Source organism: Mandrillus leucophaeus, unplaced genomic scaffold (assembly GCF_000951045.1).
Source record: "Mandrillus leucophaeus isolate KB7577 unplaced genomic scaffold, Mleu.le_1.0 Scaffold928, whole genome shotgun sequence".
Lineage (NCBI taxonomy): Eukaryota > Metazoa > Chordata > Mammalia > Primates > Cercopithecidae > Mandrillus > Mandrillus leucophaeus.
The window spans coordinates 542,194-549,340 of record NW_012110119.1 but is presented as its reverse complement, the minus strand read 5'-3'; the positions used below and the strand labels follow the sequence as shown (position 1 = coordinate 549,340).

At 38.2% G+C, this 7,147-nt stretch overlaps 1 protein-coding gene and 1 pseudogene across 1 annotated transcript in view; both read left to right on the top strand.

Annotated features, from left to right (window-relative positions):
- Window positions 1-7,147, top strand: part of LRRC69 (leucine rich repeat containing 69) — a 120,630-nt gene that overhangs the window by 101,840 nt on the left and 11,643 nt on the right. The window lies entirely within an intron of this gene.
- The window catches only part of LOC105532037, a 5,502-nt pseudogene continuing 2,165 nt past the window's right edge, over window positions 3,811-7,147 (top strand).

The following is a 7,147-nucleotide window of genomic DNA, read 5'->3' as shown; positions in this document are numbered from 1 at the left end:
ACTCCTGATCTCAGGTGATCTGCCTGCCTTGGCCTCCCAAAGTGCTGGGATTACAAGCGTAAGCCACTGTGCCCGGCCTCAGTGTATCTTATCACCAGCCACTCACAAAATTTACCCAAGAATCTTTTAAAGATTCTACTAGACCTACAAAATCAGAGTTTGTAGCCTTAGGATCCTGAGCATCCACATTTTTATGAAGATTTCTAGTTGATTTTCATGTACAGTCAGGGCTGGGAATCTCTGCTGTCCCTGTTTAGGGCTGTCCGAGTACCACAGGGCAATGGCTGTGTCTTACACACCTTAGTAAGCAAGGCCTACTTGGTTTCTTACACATAACAAAAAGTTGAATATAGAAAAAGTTGAATGAATATTCACTGGTTGAATATATGAATTAATGAATTGTTAGTGACAAAGGTGTAATATAGCTAATACTGAAAAAAGAAAAGGAGGTGTTGGTGAAGGGGTGAATCCACTGTGGAGTACTGGAAGATGACAAACATCTTAATATGGCCTCTATGCTGGGGAGAATTCTTACTATGGCTGCCTTCAGGCACACTCTAGAGTTTGCTCTGTTAGTCTGCTTCTTAGACTCTATGCTGAAAGTCTTTTATTTTACTCCGCTGTAAGCTGAACAAAGGCTTCTGCATACAACTATGCCATGTCCCCGAGAATCTCCAGAGCCTGGATTAGGCCTTTCACCTTTCACAGCCCATAGCTTCCCCAGGGCCAATCTATGAGCGCGTGTAAATGCTGATAATGTATTCTTACTAGCATTGTTAGTTGTTTCGTAAGTTTACATTTCTAACTCCTGGATGAGATCATCACTACTTATGTTCAGAGATACATTATCTTTCTCAAAACTGTAATTGTGAAACTTCCTTTCATGAACTTCACTATATGTGTTGTTCATGATGAGGTTCAACAAGGACAACTTTTTTCCCACCAACTTTTTAGTTTGAGACATTGGAAAACAACACATAACTTGAATGAATAATACAACGAACATTTGTATACACTTTACCTAGAGTTGCCGATTTTAAATGTTTTTTTCCATTGGCCTTGTCTCTTACTATTTTTTGCCTTTAAGGCTGCATCTTGTCCAAAACAAATTTAAGATTGAAAGAAGCCAAGAATGTAGCCTACCTAGAAAGATTGTATTATTACTTTCTAGGGCAAAAAATAAAAGAACAGATTCTAATTATCAAAAATATGAATGAATAAATGAATGAATGGATAAATAAATCTATCCTTCATACCAAGTAGAGAGCTTTTATCAAGAGTTACAATGAATAATACAATATTTATGGGCCAGAAAATATGTAGGTTATTTTAGCTATACTAACCCATGCTTAGGACATGGAGGCTCACATTACTGGCCTGTTTACTTTCCAAGAAGCAAAGTACAGATTTTACAACAGCCACTTTACGTAGTTCATTTATAATCCTGTAGGATGAAATCCACAAACAGTCATCGGAGTTCACATCACCTGATGTCAGGTATTTACACATCACCTGATGCCAGGTATTCACATCACCTGATGTCAGGTATTTACTCTGAACTAGCTCTGCGGATCCTGATAGACAGCCTGATAGACAGTATCCACAGAGCTAGTCCAGAGTAAAAGATCTAAGTCAGCTATGGTTGTGGTGTGGAGCTACTACGATTTTTCTCACAATGTCCTTTACCAGAGTTTTTGACACTGCCAAGTACTGTAAAATGTTGCATGTGAATTGGGAGACTAAAAGGAAGGCTGGAAGTGTTTTCCTCTTGATCCAGTATGTACAAATTATGTTTCTACTAGACATATTTATGTGTGCTTAAGACAAAGAAATAAAAGCGGAAGAATCTAATCAGAGAAATCATTCTCAACTCAGTTACATGTATATTGGGCCTTAGTGTAGTGGTTGCCTATAAAAGTTCTCTATGAATAAGAAACAGTGATTTAAGTTGTTCAGTTTTTCAATACCTCAATGCTCTTGCTATGGAAATGTCTTTGTCAAAGTTGAGTTGGTGTTTACATCAGAAAGTTTTGAAGTCTTCATGGCATTTAGCAAAATTTGTAGTAATCGATTTACTTGGTGTTGGTGTCTGTCTCTACCATTGAGTACTAAGCTCAAGGAATTCAAGAACCATTTTGGTTTTGTTCATCATTATAGAGAGAGAGCTTGGGACAATACCTGATAAATATTTTATTTCTACAGGATGATAAATCAGATCTAGATTTGAATACCAGCTCCTCCTTTAATTAGTTTGTCAACATATTACACCTCTATGTATCATAAGAAAAATCTGGCAAAGGTGCTGCTAAGGAGGGCTAATGTTAAGATTTTTAAAAGCCCAGAATCTAGAACTAACCAGGTAGGCAAAAAGAACATTAAAATAGTGGTTGAGCAGGAATTTGAAACTTAAAACCATCTGGACCTTAAATACAAAGAGAAAAGAGAGCTCATCGGTGGGAAAATGAGGATAGAAATGTATGTTGGTCCTCAAGATGGGAGTAAATATGTAATCTTGATCACATATGTAGCTATCTGTGAATCATTCACATTATCATCTGGAATGGATTGTTATATTCAAGAGCTATTTAATGAGTACAGCATGTCAGATTACTTGGAAACAGTTTTCAAAACATCCTGCTTTCCACTGGCGATGTTCTGAACACCTTGGACAAGTTGCCATGTTTAATTGTGCTCTGACAGATTCCTCTCAAAACCATCTGATGTGCTGCTACTCTTATTTCATATCTCTCTTTCAGAAATTACAACCTAATACAAGCAACAGCAGCCAGAATTTATTGGTACTGAGTGTGCGTCTGGTGCTCTGCTAAATATGTCACCTGGAATACCTCAATTAATGTCCAAAATAACCCCATGACACCTATAAGAAATCCCAGGAAATGAGAAATCAAGTAATTTTGCCAATTTCAGAAAGCTGCCAAGTAGAGGATATGGGCAGGGAACTCATACATGTTATTCCTGATCCTTAACCAGAAGATCTAGGCTATGTTTCCTATGCCTTTCCAACCTAGTTATTCCCCATTTACTTCAGCTGAACTTAAGACATTTATGTTAAAGATCCTTCTTCTGTCATCATTTATTTCTCCACTGAAACTTTTAAATTTTTTTCTAACTATGTGTTAGGCTATTTGCCAGGGCTGGGAATACAGAACCCTGACCCATGAGAAACTCACATGTTCCCAGGAGAAGTGGGATAATAAGGACTGGAATCTGACAAGTTAGGTTTGATGTCCAGCCTTACCACTTGCCACCTGTGTCCTCTTACTTGCCTCTTCAAGGCTAAGCTTCCTCATCTGTCAAATGGCAATAGTAATAATACCCATCCCACAGAAATGTGGTTAGGGATCATGAGGTAATGCATAAACAGTGCTTAGTACAGTGGGTGCAGTGGGTGCTCAACGGAGGTAGCATATAGTAGGTGCTTAATAAGTATAATTTTTTATGTGTGTGTGTGTGTGTGTGCGTGTGTGTGTTTTGTAAACCAAGGCTTTCAAACAAGAAAGACAGAATGATTGCATTCTTGTGATAAGTAGATGTGAAGCTGCACAGGATGCTGTGAGAAGAAGGCATCTCCAGTAAATGGGATTGTCCCTGGTTTAACCTTGGTGCCTACCACAGTGATTGTGTTTGGAGAATCCATAATAAATGTTAAGTTATTTTAAGAGGCATTTCTTAGAAATGTGCTTTGAAGGCTAGGGAGGCATTTAGAATAGATAAAGAACTAGTGGATAGGCATTTCAGGCTAGGCCATTGCCTGTGCAGAGGTAATATTGTGCAAATATAAATTGCACAATGAGTACAGGGAAGTCACGGAAGGTGAGGTATGAGAGATGAAGTTGGAGAGAACAGCAGTGTGAGGTTACAATGACTCTTGTGTGTGAAGTTTGAGCTTAATTTCAAAAGCTAGTGTATAAGTTGCTGGGGCTGCATAACAAAGTATCACAGACTGGGTGGCTTACACAACAGGAATTGATTTATTAACAATTCTGGAAGCTAGAAGTCTGAGAGCAAGGTGCCAGAAAGGGTTGGCTTCTCCTGCAGCCTCTCTTTTTGGCTTCTACATGGCTGGTTCCTTCCTGTGTCTTCACATAGTCTTCCTTTGATACATATCTGTGTCCAAATTTCCTCTTCTCATAAGGAAGTCAGTCATATTGGATTAGAGCTCACTTTACTTGACTTCATTTTAACCTAAGTACCACTTTAAAGACCCTATCTCCAAATACAGTGACATTCGGAGACACTGAGGTTTAAGATATATGGATTTTTGGGTGACGCAGTTTAGCCCGTAACAACTACTTAGAGTTGTTGAAGTAGGGGTTAGCAAAATGACATTTTTGCTTGACAAAGAGAGGTTAGACCTGGTGATGTGGATTTAAAGATTGTTTATATAATTGTGACACTCGAAGCCCTGGGAATGAAGATTACCCAAGGAGATCTACCCAGTAGGGTGAGAAAACCAGAAGGACAGAACCTTGGAGGACAATATTATTAAAAGGTGGCAAAAGCAGGAGTCAGCAAATGAGAATGAAAAGAAACAATCAGGGGCAGAAAGGCAAAACAGGGAGAGTGGCACGAATTCTTCAGCCATAAAACACAGATGTGCAATAAACAGGGCTTTCTTGCTTTTTCTTCTGCTGAACATAGCTTTTATTTGGGCCCCCATTCTACTGGAAAATTTACCTAGTTAATTCAAGGCTTAAGTGGTAATTGTAGGATTTCCTAACTCATTTCAGGTTTTATCTTGATCACTTAGAATTTCCTTCCCATCCGTTCTCCCTGTATTATCTAATTCTTGGAGTTTTTAAGTAGTGTCATGGTATTAGTAGGTAGGAGCCATATGTCCTGCCAATGTCCTGTTTCATGTTGGCATCCTCTGGGTGTATGATCTTCCTATCTAGATCGAAGCTCCATGGTGGTTTCTACTTCCCATTGGTCATGCTTCTTCTTCCATGTACCCTGTGTCTTCTTGTTCTGATGTTGAAGTCCCTTTTGTTTGCTGCTTCTCTTTCAACCACTTCTACACTATTCTCTAGGTGTAAGAAAATTTTGGCTGCTCTCTTACTCTATTATGGGCTCAAGAATGAGCTGACTACAGATGCCAAGTTGACAGATCCAGGGCTGAGGAGAAGAAATAGCACTGAAAAATTAAAAGAGGAAGGTGGTGTCCTTTGTGTCATTAAGTGGCAGGGCTGGAAGCAGGTTGCATTGGTAAGAAGCCTGATGGGGCCAGGCATGGTGGCTCATGCCTGTAATCCCAGCACTTTGGGAGGCTGAGGCGGCTGGATCACCTGAGGTCAGGAATTCAAGACCAGCCTGGCCAGCATGGTGAAACCTCATCTCTACTAAAAACACAAAAAATTTAGCCAGGCATGGTGGTGGGCACCTGTAATCCCATCTACTTGGGAGACTGAGGAGGCGGGAGAATCACTTGAACCCAGGAGGCAGAGGTTGTAATGAGCCGAGATCATGCCATTGCACTTGCACTGCAGCCTGGGCAACAAGAGTGAAACTATGTCTAAAAAAAAAAAAAAAGCCTGGTAAGAATACAGAAGTGAAACCAGCAAGTCTTGACTAATCTCCAAGAAATGTAGCTGTAATAGGTAGGAGTGCTATAGAATATTAATATTCTTTGGAGGGTGAGGAAGGCTTGAAGAAAGATTTTGAAAATGGGAAGATGTGTGCATGATTGTAGGCTGTGGAAAGAGCTAGTAAGGAGGATGTAATATTAGTCTGTCTTGTACACCAATTCAGGAAAAGTTTAACGCTGTGATTAGGTACTGCTACTTTAAAAAATTAATATAATTTTCAATAGAATGTTACTGCATGATGAGCCTTATCTATTCCATCATCTTAAGGGAATGAGTAAACCAAGAAGAGGAGATATGAAAGGTTTTAAACAACTAGAAGATGGGTAATGGTAGTGGTTTTCCACTTACAAAATGCTTTTTCTATATTTTTTTCTTTGAACATCTTTATTGAGTTCGTACTATATGCAAGGTACTGTGCTAAGCTTTCTGGATCCAAAGATGAATAAGATGCAGTTCATGGTATTGAGGAAATCACAGACTATTAAAATGTAACGTTAGAAGCCTTATCATAAAGCATTATATAACCATGCTATGGAGTCACAGACAGAACAAACAATTACTTTGGTGGAGGCTTAGAGGTAACTTTCCTCAGGGGATGACATTTAAGTAATAGAGTTTCTGGTCCTCATATTAACTTTGTGACTTGGTTTTCATTGTCTTTATTCACAGTTGAGGTAACTAAGACTAAGCAAAGTTAAGTAGTTTGTTCACAAATTTCAAATCTATCAAATAATAGAATTAGGACTTTAGCTTACCTGACACCTCCTAATACTACCTTCTGTCTCTTTTTCCTGCACGAGAACATGCACATTTTCATTTTGAATCATAAGAGAAAGTACAAATAAATTTATTGATTGATGATGATACCATTACTCCCAATAGCTACCTTTGTATGTTTGAAACACTGTCATGTGAAAGAGAGATGAAGCTTTTCTTCTGCTGACTTGCAGAGTAGAAAATAGAACCACTGGTCATTCAGGTCAGATAGATAGAACTTTCTTACAGGATTTTAAACACAGACATGCACACACAGAGACACACACAGACATACACACACACACACAGGTTAACATCAATCATCACTGAGGAAACAACAAACTTGGAAGCAAGAGTAGGAAAATAAGGAGAATTGATATCTATATAATTTCACTTTAAAAATTAAAAGAGAATACAATTTTATAAATTAAATATGACTGAGGGCATTATAAAAACATCAACATAATGGTATAAGAATATAGCATGAATTAAAAACATAATGGTTAAAAGAAAAACCCATTAGGTAGGATCTACACCCTTTGAATGTCCTAGCTAATGGCAGAAAATGTTCAAATATTGAAAAAAGACAATTTCAGATTGAAAAAGCACTTTGAGTGCCAAGCACAACAAACAAGAACAAATCCATACATAGACACATTTTGGTAAAACTATATACCACCAAAGTTTAACTATTAAGAGCTAAAGATGAAATGTTAAGAAAAGATAGATCACTTACAAAGAAGCAGCAATGAACTGACATCAGATTTCTCACTGACACTAATAGA